This window comes from Nannobrachium achirus, assembly GCF_963921795.1.
Source record: "Nannobrachium achirus genome assembly, chromosome: 22".
Classification (NCBI taxonomy): domain Eukaryota; kingdom Metazoa; phylum Chordata; class Actinopteri; order Myctophiformes; family Myctophidae; genus Nannobrachium; species Nannobrachium achirus.
In genome coordinates, this window is record NC_137829.1 from 42,859,449 (window position 1) to 42,877,227 (window position 17,779).

The 17,779-nt window shown below is 40.7% G+C and overlaps 1 long non-coding RNA gene across 1 annotated transcript; it reads right to left on the reverse strand.

Moving 5' to 3' along the window:
* Positions 1-460: 460 nt before the first annotated feature.
* LOC308307805 lies at positions 461-4,853 on the reverse strand. Its single transcript, XR_013963240.1, has 8 exons — positions 4,653-4,853; positions 3,889-3,929; positions 3,440-3,486; positions 2,756-2,829; positions 2,543-2,651; positions 1,881-1,956; positions 1,229-1,305; positions 461-945 (listed from the first exon to the last, which is right to left on the reverse strand). It is a non-coding gene; the product is annotated as an uncharacterized lncRNA (long non-coding RNA).
* Between the last annotated feature and the right edge of the window lie 12,926 nt (positions 4,854-17,779).

Consider the following 17,779-nt stretch of genomic DNA (forward strand, 5'->3'; position numbering starts at 1 on the left):
TTGGACTGACATAATCCAACGTCAGCTTGATGTTAATCTCAGATGTTATGTAGACGATTACTGGTTCAACTCCAAATTTGGATACAAGTTCTAATTTGGTTAAATGAACATAACCCAACGTTGGCAAGACGTCATCCTCCAATGTTGGTTAGACATGTAAGCAAGAGGTGCATTGCTGTCAAAACCCAACATTAGGTTGACATCAATGACCAAAGTTGGAAATGCAAAACATCAGAGGGCGTGAAAACCAACGCTAACATCACATCAACTTCCAGACATATGACAGTATGACACCAAATTGTGTCAAGTACTGAATAGTGAATAGAGGGTAGCTCACACAGCAGTCACTAGGTCTGATTAAGCTTGATCCAGAAAAGAACATAACAGTTCACCTTTTTTTTACCTTAACACTGGACAAATAAAGAAATACATGAAATAATAGCACAGCCTACCTCAGAGAGAACTTCCAGACAGTTTCCTTTTTACTTGCATATGTCCCACAACAACAACAAAATTATTAATAAAATATATTCCGGTGTGTTCACAACAAAAATATAATAATTAAAAAATATAATCCAGTGAGTTCACAACAACAACAAAAATTATTTAAAAAAATATATTCCGGTGAGTTCACAACTACAAAAAATAATTTAAAAAATGTATTCCGGTGAGTTGCCAGATTAAACTGTAGGTCCAAACAGAACTACCAAGATCCCCCAGAATTCACAGTGTCAGTTCAATCAGTTCTGAGTGCATGCGTTTGTGTCCCCCGCTGCCTCCTCTTGCCTGCATGTCCAGTGAGCTACCAGGTTTTAGGTCCAACCAGAACTAATTCAAGTTATATCAGTCCATAGTGTCCCTCTTGAAATGGACAGTTCCCCTGTGTCTCCCGCCTCTGCTGCTTTAGGTTGTCCTCTGCTTCTGGGTTGAACGTCATGACGGCATCTGTAGAAAAAGAGAATACAAAATATGTAACATGCTGTCATAACCTTACACCACCACATTGTCATGTTTTGCAAATTAAATTATTTACAGGTGTGTCTACAAGGTCACAATGCATACAAAAACTTGAAAACTTCACATCATGTTCACCCTCATAACCTTAAAATAACAAGAGTTCAGTTGGTTAAGCAGGACCTCACCCAGAAGAATTAAATTGTAAGACACTGAAAACCACAGAACACCCAAACCTTATACTGTGTTATGCTGTGCATTACTTCTTACTTACTTAAAAAGCTTGGTCACAGAGGTGCTTCTTCTCTCCATCCTCTCAACGACTGGACCCAAGCAGACACATCACGCCAGCTAAGAGAGAGAGAAGAAAGAAGGAAATAGGTTAGACCAGGGTTTCCTAAAGTGGGTGCTGTTGCACCCTAGGGTGCCTTGATGCCAGTCCAGGGGTGTCTCAGAATAATCTGATCAGGTAAAACTGACCTGATTTGTGAGGAGTTATTTTTCCATCTACGGCCAACTCTCTTCTGCAAAAATAGCAGATCTACAAGCTCACAACATGTCACGACGCGCTGTGAGCTTGTAGATCGGCTATTTTTGGTGAACCTTCCTCCCAGAATAGGGATGCTGGGGTTCAAGTGGTTAAACATAAAGTATAAAGTTATTTTCAGTCAGTTCTAATGGAAACTGATATTTCTCCAATGGTGTAAGATTCAAAATATTTACAGTGTACTTCAAGGGTGCTGTGGATTAAAATATTATTTACAGGGGCGAGGTGACCCGAGTCAAAAATGTTTGAAACCCCCTGGGTTAGACACCAAATCAAAGACACTTGCCATTGTATCAAAGGGAAGGACATGTTTTGCCCAATTACATTATTTACAGATTGGTGTGTGCCAATTGTCTGTCCTTGGTCAACATGAAGTTACCTTGTATTGCTCTAAAATACATCAGTCTTCTCCAAAGCCACCTTCCTTTTCCCCCTTCATGTGGTTACCGAAGAGCCTGAAGAAAAACATATTACATTTTTGTGAACAATATAGTAGGGTAAGGTTCTTTTGTAAACATGGCATATAATCTCTTGATCCCTTGTTGATCAGGTGGCCCAGGGTGGTCCGCTTTTTTAAACCCTCTACACCAAATCTGCTCAGCAACAGCAGGTCTATAAGCTACATTCATGCAAAATTGTATTTATTTATTTTCACATATCATGACATTGTCATAAGAGGGGGTTCCAGTGGTTAAGCTGCGAAAAAATGAAAACATGCAGACAGGCCATCGCCTAGAATAATTAAACAAATAATTATGCAGACACTGAAAACCACATCACACAAGGGTTAATTCATATTGTATGTTGAAACATGCAGAGAGGGAAGCAAGCACATCTCCAAAGATTTACAGGTGCCGAACCAAGGAATATATAATATACACACCATGGAAGGAGGAGGTTCACACACTGTTCCAGAGCTCCAGTAAATAGTTTATTAGGATAGAATAATAACTATTTACCGGAGCTCTGGAACAGTGTGCGAACCTCCTCTTCTTCCATGTTGAAACATGCACTTTATACTGTGACTCATATAAAGCCTACCAAGGTCTTAAAAGCTTGGTCATCACAGAGATGTTGCTCCTCTCTCCATCCTCTATCCTGTCAACCACTGGCACCAGGTCCGAAAGGACTATCAGACACGTCACGCCACCTGAGAGAGAAAGAGAGGTTAGACACCCAATCAAAGCGTTATAATTTTCCATCGCACAACAGTTTGTAGATTGGCTATTTAGTACAAAACAATGATCAGACTACCTGGTTGTTATCTCCCAAGAGTAGAAACCACCATGTCTATCCCAAAGGAAAGGCGGGACAAGCACAGCAGACACCTGAGAGAGAGAGAGAGGGAGAAGTGAAAACAGACTAGTGACTAGTTCATACATGTTTGCTTCCACATAAGACAGGACTGGACACTGCGTCACAAGAACAAGCAGCCACCCAACGTACGGCACCTGAGACACAGAGAGAAAGGAAATAAAATCAGCACAAAAAGAAAGGAAACTTGACTTCGGTCCATTATCTCCCCTTTAATAATACCAATTTGTATTGTTTTATATCATTTTTATCATTGATTCGTCACCTTTACAACAAAGTACAGCTTGTAAGCATCGGGCATTCGAGGCATGAGCTACACAACCTAACGTGTGGGTAGCGCCGATCAAGGTTTTGCCAAAATGGCTTGCAATATTGTTCTGCTGGCATTTACTCTCATTGTGGGCTTCCCTGACACTGAGCTTAAAATTAACAAAGTGTAAAAATGGTCAACATGTGTTGTTTTTTCTTTTCCTTATTACTGTGGGAGAGTGCAATCATTCAATCATTAAAGGGGAGATATAATGGACCGAAGTCACAAAAATAGCTGATCTACAAGCACACACAATGTGAGGCTGTAAAATGGCTTCTCAGTTCAAATAAATCATTATTAATTAAGTAAATTACCTGGTTGGCTTAGCTCCCAGGATCACCTCATACCACCACAGAGACACCTCATGTTACAGAGAGAGAGTGAAAAAGGAAATGAATAGGTTAGATTTTATCATACTCCATCAAACAACAATGTTGCATTAGACACAAAATTATCTACAAGAACACATTGCATAATATGAGCATGTACAGTATATTATTTAGTACTTGACTAGTTCCTGCAGTGATTGGCTGCAGTAGATTGGCATTCAGACGTGTTTGTAACACCTGTGAAGTGCAGCTTTGGCAGTACAGGGTAAGAAGAGAAGGAGAAGTCTCATGCAAAAGTCATGCTGTATTCTATATTGGATCTTGGATATTATACCACAGGATGATACCTTTTATTTTCCTATTGTGGATTACTACTGGATTTCCTGGATTAAAAAGGACTTTGCTAAAGGGTGGTAAGAGGAGACTTAACCTACCATATTGCATAGACTGGTTTTCTTTTCGACGTTGGAATTTTCTGTTGACAGAAGAAAAACAAAAGTTGAAAGACTACAAAATACATTACAAATGAGCCATGTACCACACACACACACACACACACACACACACACACACACACACACACACACACACACACACACACACACACACACACACACACACACACACACACACACTCCTGTTAATCACTTCTAGCTCCCACTCCCACTTTGAGAACCATGGCACAAAATCAGTGTTTGTCAATTATGCATTTGAGCCATGGACCACCATTTAGTGAGATTTAGCCTCTCAGTCTCATACCTAATAATTTAGGAATACAGATCATGTGTAAAAAATAATTTAGCTTGTACATTTGGTTTGATTTTACAGTAATTAAAAGATCTATAGGGGTCCATTTGGTTATCAACTCCCCATCATTTAGCTGGGGACCTACTAGAAGGCTGGAACCAACCTAACATTACTAAACAAACACTATATAAATAGCAATGATTACTGTCACAATAACACTATTTAACTGCTGAATAAATAATGGACCTTGGAAACATTATATAATGGAAACTTTTTTACAGGAATGAGGGTTCCTGTCACATATTAAAAGGGGTCTGCAGCCAAATAGTCATTTTGGATTTTGGGGTCCTTGACATGAAAAGGGCTGAAAACACTGGAGTATGAATTGTAAATAGTGAAGTTGTAAAAAGTACTGGAAGCAAAAGCAATCAATTAAAATAGCTTTACATACCTGTGTCATCTCCCTGCTCCAAAACTCCTTCTCTGTGTGCAAAAAGTCTCCATAATGTAGATTTAATCCCACAAATAGACTGGCAGCAACCTATCTTCCTGTTCAACAATCAACAGTGATTTTATTTAGTTTAGTTTTATCTTAAATCACTTTTAGACAAGCAGCTCTCAATGCTTGCTGTTGGTGACAAATGTAACTGCTGTGGGCTGTTTGGATTCAAAGTGGGGGTGTGCTCTCAGCAGAGCCAGTGGTAGCTGGCCACATCACAGTCACATGACACACAGCCAATCAGGCATTTGCAATTGCATTGTGGGCAGTGTAGTTGATTTTCAAACTGCTTTCCATAAACACACATATATTGTGTTCCTCTCTGTAACTACAAAGATGGCTCCCTTCATCTTTCATATGTTTCCTCCAAACTATAATATCCCAAAAGATAGGCATTAAAATGTGTTTTAATCAGATTTAATTACAGATGATAATTTGCTTGTATAACCAATGTCTGCCCAACATTATTTTACTAACGTCCACATAACGTTGAAGTCTAACATCATCAGACGTTGATATTTGGTTGGTTTTAGGTTGTGTTGGTAACTAACCAATAACCAACGTCTGTTCAACGTATTATCCCAACGTCAGGTTGACGTCAGGATGATGTTTTTATTGTATTATACTCATTTCAAGCAGGATAGTTTTATATTAAGCTTCTGAAGCATTGAGGAATACAGTATGGTAGTGGATCTCAAACATTTCAAAGAAGAAACATTTCCATTAGAGAAGATTTTGATGAGTCAAGCAGTGATTCTCAACTATTTTAATTGCAAGAACCCCAGTTTGACATGCATTAGTCTAAGTACGGACCTCCATTTTATGGCATTTCTATCTGAGACCCCAATTTATTGTAAAATCAATGTTAATGGGTCCATTTTGGTTCCATTTGTACACTATGAGTTACCCATAAGGGTCCATTTCATTCCTAACTATCATTTAGCAGGGGACCCCCTGGAACTCCCTCAAGGACCCCACTTCGAGAACAAATGCAGTTAATATCAGGTTGCCATTCCATATATCTTTACTGTTTTTAAACCATTAAGACATAAGGTCGATACCTTCTAAAGCCTGACCTAAGTTTTCAGAAAAAAACGCCTGAGGGATAAAACAGGGGTTCCCGTCCATAATGGGTTGTGTATGTTGGGCTGATTTGTACACTTTGTTCTATGTCACATCTATAATGTTTTACATTGATAAACTTCATAGTTAATAGTATGCGGTATTAAACTGTGGATACCCCAGGCTGGCTTGCGGTGGACATTTTTGTCTGAATGATATTTTTGCCATGGAGTGGACAATAATGTTACCAGTAGCACACAAAGAGCCAGTCTCAAATGTCTACTAGCACAGTGGTTCTCAAAGCAGGTTGAGAGGGACCTCAAAGTTCCTTGAATGCGGTCCAAATCGAACATTACAGGTCTGTAACTCTGAGAGTGTATGGAACCAAATGGACCCATAAACACTCTCAGAGTTATGGGTCCTTAAAAATAATAATAATACAAATAAATTGAGAACCACTGTACTAGTGGAATATAGTGTCATACATATCCTGAAGAAACCCTGGAGACTAGGACAGAAATTTAGTCTCATGATCAAAATTACAACATTGTTATTTAAAAACAAAATCTAAAATCTACCATGGTCAAAGGCAAGTCTCGCCACATGTGTCAATGTACAGACATTGATGATCCCTGTGCCAGGAGATATTATGGGATATGTTGTTTTTATCTTTAAATGGGTATACCCCATTTGATGGTGTCCCATAGATGTTCAACAATGACCTATTACAGCTGAGGTCAAGACCTTTCCATTAACAGTTAGCCATTTCTAGCCTATGTAAGCCCTTCTGTGGCTGAATGATATGCCTTTAATCATGGACTCTAGGCAAGATTCAAAGGTCATTGTCACAGCATTCTGCTGTGTACTGTTAGATAAGCATCATGGTGTGCCTATCTGTCTGTCTGTCTTTCTCTCTTTATCGCCCGAGTTTAGGCCACAATGCATTTTGTTATACCCCCACTGAAGAAATATAGGCCTACTTGTCCTCTAAGTTCCTGTCATTTCAGATTAGATACACTAGCTCTTATTTAGGATTCAAAACATTGAAATTGAAATGGTCTTGGACTTTAAGGACAACCCACATTCATTTATAATCGGCACTGTTGCGGCCTATCTTTAGTTTTTTGTTGAGCCAATGTAATGGTACGCTGGACCAATGAAGTGGCTAGTGTCCTCAGGGGTTGCTTATCAAGGAACTTTGACATTCTTGCTAGATACCTTGTTCACTATGTCCATGCCAATAAACTCCCCCGTTATACTGGTCTTGTTCACATCCAAGATTAACTGAATGCTCATGCTTACCTGTAACTACCATTACATTCAAGAGAGACACTGATAGTCCAATGAATGCTATGATCCAAATTAATTTAATTTCATAAACATTCAGATGTCCCTAACTGTAATGACACCTTACTGTCCCTTAAACTGCATACTTTATGTGTTCTTTAACCAGAGATGTTCTGTTTTTATCCCCAGCAAAGCATAATCCTTTGCAATGCATACAGCATTGTAAGTTAAGCAGTCAACCTGACGTTGGGATAATACGTTGAACAGACGTTGGTTATTGGTCAGTTACCAACAAAACCTAAAACCAACCAAATATCAACGTCTGATGATGTTAGACTTCAACGTTGTGTGGACGTTGTCATAATACCGTTGGGCAGACACTGAGGTTTGGTCGAATATCCGACAACAGCATGTCAGTGATTCAACATCAGCCTGATGTTGGGAAAACACGTTGAACACACGTTGGTTATTTGTTAGTTACCAACACAACCTAAAACCAACCAAATATCTATGTCTCATGATGTTAGACTGCAGCGTTGTGTGGACGTTGTCATGATAACGTTGGGCAGACATTGAGGTTTGGTCAAAAATCCGACAAGAGCATGTCAGTGTTCGACGTCAATATGACGTTGGGATTATACGTTGAACAGACGTTGGTTATTGGTTAGTTACCAACACAACCTAAAACCAACCAAATATCTATGTCTAATGATGTTAGACTGCAGCGTTGTGTGGACGTTGTCATGATAACGTTGGGCAGACATTGAGGTTTGGTCAAAAATCCGACAAGAGCATGTCAGAATTCGACATCAACCTGACGTTGGGATTATACGTTGAACAGACATTGGTTATTGGTTAGTTACCAACACAACCTAAAACCAACCAAATATCAACGTCCGATGATGTTAGACTTCAACGTTATGTGGACGTTAGTAAAACAACGTTGGGCAGACATTGAGGTTTGGTCTAATACCGACAACAGCATCTGAGTATTCAACGTCAACCTGAAGTTGGGATAATACGTCGAACAGACGTTGGTTATTGGTCAGTTACCAACACAACCTAAAACCAACCAAATATCAACGTCTGATGATGTTAGACTGCAACGTTGTGTGGACGTTGTCATGATAATGTTGGGCAGACATTGACGTTTGGTCAAATATCAGACAAGAGCATGTCAGAATTCAACATCAATATGACGTTGGGATAATACGTTGAACAGACATTGGTTATTGGTTAGTTACCAACGCAACCTAAAACCAACCAAATATCAGCGTCTGATGATGTTAGACTGCAACGTTATGTGGACGATAGTAAAATAACGTTGGGCAGACATTGAGGTTTGGTCAAAAATCCGACAAGGGCATGTCAGTGTTCGACGTCAACATGATGTTGGGATAATAGGTTGAACAGACGTTGGTTATTGGTTAGTTACCAACGCAACCTAAAACCAACCAAATGTCAACGTCTGATGATGTTAGACTGCAACGTTGTGTGGACGTTAGTAAAATAACGTTGGGCAGACATTGAGGTTTGGTCAAAAATCCGACAACAGCATGTCAGTATTCGACGTCAACCTGACGTTGGGATAATACGTTGAACAGATGTTGGTTATTGGTTAGTTACCAACACAACCTAAAACCAACCAAATATCTACGTCTAATGATGTTAGACAGCAACGTTGTGTGGACATTGTCATAATAACATTGGGCAGACATTGATGTTTGGTCAAAAATCCGACAACAGCATGTCAGTATTCGACGTCAAGATGACGCTGGAATAATAAGTCGAACAGACGTTGGTTATTGGTCAGTTACCAACACAACCTAAAACCAACCAAATATCAACGTCTGATGATGTTAGACTTCAACGTTATGTGGACGTTAGTAAAATAACGTTGGGCAGACATTGAGGTTTGGTCTAATACCGACAACAGAATCTGAGTATTCAACGTCAACCTGACGTTGGGATAATACGTCGAACAGACGTTGGTTATTGGTCAGTTACCAACACAACCTAAAACCAACCAAATATCAACGTCTGATGATGTTAGACTGCAACGTTGTGTGGACGTTGTCATAATAACATTGGGCAGACATTGACGTTTGGTCAAATATCAGACAAGAGCATGTCAGAATTCAACATCAATATGACGTTGGGATAATACGTTGAACAGACATTGGTTATTGGTTAGTTACCAACGCAACCTAAAACCAACCAAATATCAGCGTCTGATGATGTTAGACTGCAACGTTATGTGGACGTTAGTAAAATAACGTTGGGCAGACATTGAGGTTTGGTCAAAAATCCGACAAGGGCATGTCAGTGTTCGACGTCAACATGATGTTGGGATAATAGGTTGAACAGACGTTGGTTATTGGTTAGTTACCAACGCAAAAAAATAAAAGAAAGAAAGAGTCCGCACACCAAATTTGATGTTCCCAATACTCTAGTAGTTACTCAGGTGACGTTTCGAGCCTGGTGGCTCTTCTTCAGACCTTCACAGACAAGTGATACCAACATTTTTATATGTGTGCAGAGATCACCCACACCTGTGACCCTTCAGCCAATCAGTCCCATCAGTGTCATCAACCAATGACAATGACATAGTATATGTAAGTCTTAAATTGTACATCATACACATATTGCATACATAAAAACAATAATACAAAAATCCTGTTGACCCAAGATATGACATTACACATATACAAAAGGACTCAGGCCAAAGGCCATCATACTGCTACCTAAAGAGGCGCCTCTTGTCTATAGTAAAAGTAAATACCTCAAAGGACAAAAAACCTTTTCATACACAATCAAAACAAAAAAACAACAACACACATGAGAGATCACTTATTTGGAAAAACAACCTGGGTTAACCCAACAAAGAGGTACTATAGTATACATAGGTGTATATATATACACAAAACAGGTACCAAAACAGGAGTGCACCCCTGTCTTTTTGCACCCCCTATCTCTTTTCCCTAGGTATGACGCCCACAGAGACCCAAGCTGTCCTCATAAGAAAGGTCTGATATCATAGTCCTCATTTAGACCCTTTGGAGCTAATGTTTGCAAAGTATGAATCCAAAACAGTTCCCGTTTTAAAAGCATCTTATTTACATCTCCCCCTCTACGTGGAGTCTGTACTAACTCGATCCCTGTGTACCTGAGCATAGATACAGTGTGTCCTACTTTGTTGAAATGTGTAGCCACTGGGCTAGTGATAACATTATTGCGGATAGTGCTGCGATGTTCAGCTATGCGTGTTTTTAAAGGTCTTGTTGTCTTCCCAATATATGAGAGGCCACATGGGCATTTCAACATGTATATCACATTAGCTGTAGAGCAAGTGATGATACCTCTAATGTTATACTTTCTGCCCGTATGTGGGTGATTGAACGAGTTAGTTTTGCGTGTAAAATTACATTGTTGGCACCTGCCACAGGGGTAGTTACCTGATGGAATCTCACTCAGGAAATGAGAGGGAGTTTGGGGGGGCAAATCTGCCCTTACCAACATGTTGCGTAAATTAGGGGGTCTCTTATGTACCACCCGGGGAGGGTTTGGTAAGCACTTTTTGAGAAACGGGTCTGTATCAATGATGTACCAGTGTTCTTTAATGGCTCTCTCAATGTCTTTGGATACAGGTGAATACTCGAGAGCACAGAGAACTCTGTGTTCAGTTTGTTTAGGTCTCTTGTTAGTCAGGCACTCAGACTGTGTTGTACCAGAAAACCGTGAAGCTGCATTCCTGACCCAAGATTCTTTGTACCCTCGCTTCTGGAAACGCTCCTCCATGTCCTTGGCTTGGATATTGTAGTCTTCATCCGAGCTGCAGATCCGTCTGATGCGGTTGAATTGGGAGATGGGGAGATTCCTTTTGAGGGAGAGAGGATGGTATGAGTCACCATGCAGTAGGGAGTTCCTGTCAGTAGGTTTCCTGTACAGGTTGGTTTTTAAGCTTGTATTTTCCTTCATAATTAGGATGTCTAAAAAGTTCATTTCCTTTCTGCTTTTCTCCATCGTGAATTTTAGGTGTCTGTTATGGGAATTCATAAATGTGTGGAACTCATTAAGTGAGGCCTCTGACCCTGACCATATGAAGAAAATGTCATCCAGGTAACGCTTCCAATTGGCAATATATCCTATGAATGGATTTACCTCATTATTAAAGATGACATCTTGTTCGAAGAATCCCACATACAGGGAGGCAAAGCTGGGGGACATCCTTGATCCCATGGCCACTCCGGAGGTCTGCAGGTAAAAGGTATTGCCAAATAAGAAATAATTAGACTTGAGTACTTCCTTGGTAAGTCCTATTAGACAGTCTGTGCTCGGGTTGCAATCAGATCTCTGATCTAAAAACAGTTTTGCAGCTTGTAGGCCTCCCTCAAAGGGAACATTAGTGTATAGGGACTCAATGTCCATGGTCACCAAAATATCTGTTTCCTGAATTTGTTGGATTTCATTAATCATTTTAATGAATTCCATGGAGTCTCGAGTGTACGAGGGTAAGTTGGTGACTAGTGGTTGCAGAAAATGTTACCAACGCAACCTAAAACCAACCAAATGTCAACGTCTGATGATGTTAGACTGCAACGTTGTGTGGACGTTAGTAAAATAACGTTGGGCAGACATTGAGGTTTGGTCAAAAATCCGACAACAGCATGTCAGTATTCGACGTCAACCTGACGTTGGGATAATACGTTGAACAGATGTTGGTTATTGGTTAGTTACCAACACAACCTAAAACCAACCAAATATCTACGTCTAATGATGTTAGACTGCAACGTTGTGTGGACGTTGTCATAATAACATTGGGCAGACATTGATGTTTGGTCAAAAATCCGACAACAGCATGTCAGTATTCGACGTCAAGATGACGCTGGAATAATAAGTCGAACAGACGTTGTTTATTGGTCAGTTACCAACACAACCTAAAACCAACCAAATATCAACGTCTGATGATGTTAGACTTCAACGTTATGTGGACGTTAGTAAAATAACGTTGGGCAGACATTGAGGTTTGGTCTAATACCGACAACAGCATCTGAGTATTCAACGTCAACCTGACGTTGGGATAATACGTCGAACAGACGTTGGTTATTGGTCAGTTACCAACACAACCTAAAACCAACCAAATATCAACGTCTGATGATGTTAGACTGCAACGTTGTGTGGACGTTGTCATAATAACATTGGGCAGACATTGACGTTTGGTCAAATATCAGACAAGAGCATGTCAGTATTCGACGTCAAGATGACGCTGGGATAATAAGTCGAACAGACGTTGGTTATTGGTCAGTTACCAACACAACCTAAAACCAACCAAATGTCAACGTCTAATGACGTTAGACTGCAATGTTGTGTAGACGTTATTATAATAACGTTGGACAGACACAGGTTCAGTCAAATATCCGACAACAGCATGTCAGTGATTCAACATCAGCCTGATGTTGGGAAAACACGTTGAACACACGTTGGTTATTCGTTAGTTACCAACACAACCTAAAACCAACCAAATATCTATGTCTAATGATGTTAGACTTCAACGTTATGTGGACGTTAGTAAAATAACGTTGGGCAGACATTGAGGTTTGGTCAAAAATCCGACAAGGGCATGTCAGTGTTCGACGTCAACATGATGTTGGGATAATAGGTTGAACAGACGTTGGTTATTGGTTAGTTACCAACGCAACCTAAAACCAACCAAATGTCAACGTCTGATGATGTTAGACTGCAACGTTGTGTGGACGTTAGTAAAATAACGTTGGGCAGACATTGAGGTTTGGTCAAAAATCCGACAACAGCATGTCAGTATTCGACGTCAACCTGACGTTGGGATAATACATTGAACAGATGTTGGTTATTGGTTAGTTACCAACACAACCTAAAACCAACCAAATATCAACGTCTGATGATGTTAGACTTCAACGTTATGTGGACGTTAGTAAAATAACGTTGGGCAGACATTGAGGTTTGGTCAAAAATCCGACAACAGCATGTCAGTATTCGACGTCAACCTGACGTTGGGATAATACGTTGAACAGACGTTGGTTATTGGTTAGTTACCAACACAACCTAAAACCAACCAAATATCAACGTCTGATGATGTTAGACTGCAACGTTGTGTGGACGTTGTCATAATAACGTTGGGCAGACATTGAGGTTTGGTCAAAAATCCGACAACAGAATGTCAGTATTCGACGTCAGGATGACGTTGGGATAATACGTTGAACAGACGTTGGTTATTGGTCAGTTACCAACACAACCTAAAACCAACCAAATATCAACGTCAATTGACGTCAAATTAATACGTTGATACAACGTTGGAAGTTGACGTTGGTCCAACGTTGGATTTTGGTTAGCTGACGTCGCGACCTAAATCCAACCAAAAATCAACGTCAACGGACGTCGTGTGCCAGCTGGGAGGTCGGGTATGGGTGTAAACAGAATGGCGAGCACTTGGCGAGCACTCCGTCAATTGGTCCTATATGCAATTATTTTGTTTTGAAAGCCCGGCTGGTCAGAGCCAGGAACAGAAAATGACAGTAATCCACATAATAAGGCCGAAATAGCAGGTGTGTGTGGAAACAGGTCCTCTGCTGCTGAGCGTGTGTTGTCATTACCTCGGGAGAACTCTGGCTTTAGACGCGCTGCTGCAGACCTCATGCAAGACCAGAAAGAAAACAACTAGAGAATGTTTTAGTGAGTGTGAGTGTTGCATGTCTGTGGCTTTAAGTCAGTGTTTGTCTGAGAGAGAGAGCGCCATAAACCACTTACAACCTGGCATCCCTATTTTGGGCAGATAATGACATAATCGGAAATATTCAGAATGAAAAAGATAAGGAAAGTATCCAATACATTAATTAACTCTTTTGCCGCCATTCAGGTTGTTTACAGTCTGCTCACGGCCATCAAAGTAGCTTACTTTTGTGAATTTATAGAAAAATAGCCATCCATTATTTCCGATCGCGGTCTTGTGTAAAATAAAGCTGCATCGCTCACAGAGCAGTGAAAAGATCCACAACAGTATGGGCCCCTCTGTTTACATCAGTTTTCAGACATAGAAATAGAGAAAGTAGATCCAGGCTGATCCCCTGGATCTCAAAATATGTTCTTCCAGGGACCCCCCAGAAGCAGAGATTTGAGTTACAAACGTTTTTCTTTGAAAAATATATATTGAAAAATGTGCACACATTTTCTTGATTTTTCAAAAATATCAGATCTACAAGCTCGCAGCCGCGTTGTGAGTTTGTATATCTGCTATTTTTCCATCGTTAAAGCATTAAATAATTCTAGGCCTAAATTAAACAAACCAGTGAGCATCTTGCTTATACTCTTGGAATCCTGTATTAAAACATTCCTAGAGGGTGGATTTCAAAGCCGGACTTGCGAGTCACACGTTTGCTCATCAAACACAGTTCTGGGGACTGCCATGACAATACTCACACACGGACATGGATGCTCCCATCCGTACCAAACGTGGTGCAAACACCGTTCTGGTGTCTATAATGAGAACACCAGTGGCCACATGTGGCACCACATGGTTCACCTCTGCTCCATTCGGCACATAACGTCCCGCAAAAACGCGGTGACCATTGCTCTGATCAGCACAGTACTTGAAGCTGAAAATATATAGTTATTAAAATGTTGGTAAATTAAAATGTGCCAACTTGAAGCAAATTAATGATTACGTTAATTTGTAGCAGATCTGTACCTCAGCAGTCCCACATGCACACTTGGTGAGGCTGTCTGTGCAGTGGCTGTCCAAGATTCAAAGAGAGTGATGGACAAAAGCAGGACAGATGGGGTATAAAGAAAGACTTGACAGACAGACAGACACAACGTAGGCTACTACAGTATGTCTCCACAACACGGTCCCCCGATGTCAACCTGGCTGAGAAGTGATGTGCGCTCTCCCAAGTTGACTCTGTTGTGACAGAAAGTCTGAGGTCTCTCTCGACTCTGTCTGGAGAATTTTACCAACACATTCCTGACAAGGGCGTCTGGCTCAGAATCAAACTACATAGAGAAAGTTTCTCCCTTGTGGAACAGCAGATACAAACTTGGTGCTAACGCTTCAGTCTGCAACTGGAAAGGGCCACCCAGGTATCCAAATCAAGCACTATAGCTTAAATTAATCAACAGTTAATCATACTAATCAATTTGATAGATTATTAAAATAAAACATTTTAATATCAGTTTTGCAGGTAACAAATTGTGAGCTTGTCAATCGGCTATTTTGTCAATCAGCAATTCTTATAATCAGCAATTCTTATAATAAGCCATAAGACAAGAATTGATTGTTGCAGCCTTAAACTACTAGCCTGGGGCCAGCCTAGATACTAATGCATCTAGCTAACTAACTGCAGTATCTAGTCTGGAGTTTCTCCCATTCAGAAGAAATTCATGGGAGGAGGTAACAAAAACTAGGGGTGGAGGGGAGCTGGGGAGGGGGGAGTCACTGTCATTGTTTACAGTACACCCACTTATCAGCTAAACACAGCAGGGGACATTCCAGGAATGCAACCCCCAGGATCCCTCAGTATGCAAAAAGACCCATGTTATCTGTTCTGTTGCTGCATGGAGAATGAGATGTGCTCACATGAGACATGCTGCGAGAGAGACAAAGTCCGCCTTACTTTGTAACTAGCCAATCAGGGCTAGCTCCCTTTTCTGGAGCTAATGGGTGTGCCCAAATTGAAGAGCTAGTGCACGACTCTAGACCATCCCTACCTTGTTTTAACATGGCTGGGATGTCTAGCTCAGCTAGGCTATTAAACTACACCACTGTCGTCAGTTCAGTCACTTGAATTAAGCTTTGCTCAGACTTCAAGATAATTGGGGTGATTTTGGGTCAGGTGGTGTGCCGTACCACAGCCTAGATCGGGAACGAATCTCTGGGCATAATTATCCTCTAGTATGTACAGTATTAGAGGTTCAAAGATTCAATCTTAAGCCTCCTTGTTGCTCACAGGACGGTCAGGCCGTCCCAAGAATTTTCAGACATGATGGTTGATATTTATATTTAAGGCTTTTGGCATGGAGATTGTCCAAAACAAGGCTGGTGTGTTGGACAGCTGAGCCTTGTAGATTCAGTATGTGTGAGGAAGGTGTAAGGTGTCTTCTCTGACATAACCCAACCGCTCGTCACCACTGCAAGTTTAATCAGCTCCGTTCGTTATTTACATCTGCGTGTTGGTTGCTACTGCTGCTTCCGCACATGATCATGTGAGATGAAATGAGACGCTTGCTGCGGCGTCCAGGCAACCCCGAGAATCTGAATAGAATTCTGTAGTGTGCGGTGCCCTGTTATTTAAAATGTGTGTTAGTGTGTGCATGTTTTAACTCATTTCTAGCCGATCCCGAGTATACTCGTGAAAAATACTCAAGTATTTAGAGTGCCGATCCCGAGTATACTCGCGGAAAATACTGTATATAGAGTAACGCTGGCGTTCTTACCCTATAAACCGGCGGAAGGTCTGGGCACGATCGGCCTCGCCGATTCATCATCATCACGGATCCGCGTGTACAAAATAGTAATCCCATAACATGGAGGCCGACGGCCGATCTCATCTTTAATGTCCATTATCTCCAAACAACACTTTTAAAGCCAAGGATGGCATTAGATTCTCGCTACAAAGACATAATAACAAAGGCATCAATCGGCCATTTTAGGATCGGCATGGGATGACGACCACTCCCGTTGAATGACGTCATGACGTCAACCCGGAAGTGTTTACGCAATGGACTTCTGGCCTTCAAAATAAGACAATGGATGCGTATAGGAGCCTGTGAGCGGCACGCTAGACATTTAACCCGTTCATGTCTGGAGCACTAAATGGGTTAAGATAATCTGAAGAGAATCTTGTTGGTGTTGCTACCAGATTTCAAAATCATTTGATTTTAGATTGTAGCGACTGTAGGCCTATATACTGTACAGTGCTGTATAGTAACACATCTTTAAAAAAAAAAAAAAAAGGATTTAGAAGGCATTTTGAGAATCGGCCTGGGATCTAAATGGGTTATTGTCACATCACAGGTTTCCAGGTGTTCAAGCTCCCGACGCTTTGCACTTTTCAAAAATAGCCATGAGAATAGAGAACAGAGGAGGAAATAAAAGTCGAATAACAAGACACAATGTCAAATAAACAGAAGGAGGTGCATGGTCAAAATAAGAAATAAACGAGGCAGCACACATCACACACTATCACAACTGTGACACACAAAGAATGTGAGAAAACAAACTAACAGGGAGAATGTGACACGCTTCATGATGCAGTCAGTAGCTCTGCATGGCAGGTTTATTTGTAGAGCACATTTCAACACCAACACAATTCAATGTGCTTTAAAAACCAGAAGAAAAATATAAAAACAAATGAAACCAGGTGAAGGTTATGTTATGTTTCCCTCAACCATAGATGTCCTCAGGTCCCCCCCCTCCCTGTAAATGAGATTTTCACCCACGGCACCCCTGAGTTACATAGCACCTTACATTTATTTCATATTACGGTACTTAAATATTTAAATCTTTCCCCCTAAGATACAGTATATGTCTCAAGAACAGCTCAAGAGAATATATGTTTCCTTTTGTCAGTTTGAAAATAACTTTATACTTGACGTTCCAACATCACTACTCTTCTGCAAGCTAACAACGTGTCGCAAACATGTCTGTTGGAACTCGGGTCCATTTTAAGAGGCTAAACTGAAGTGATAACCATTTAAAG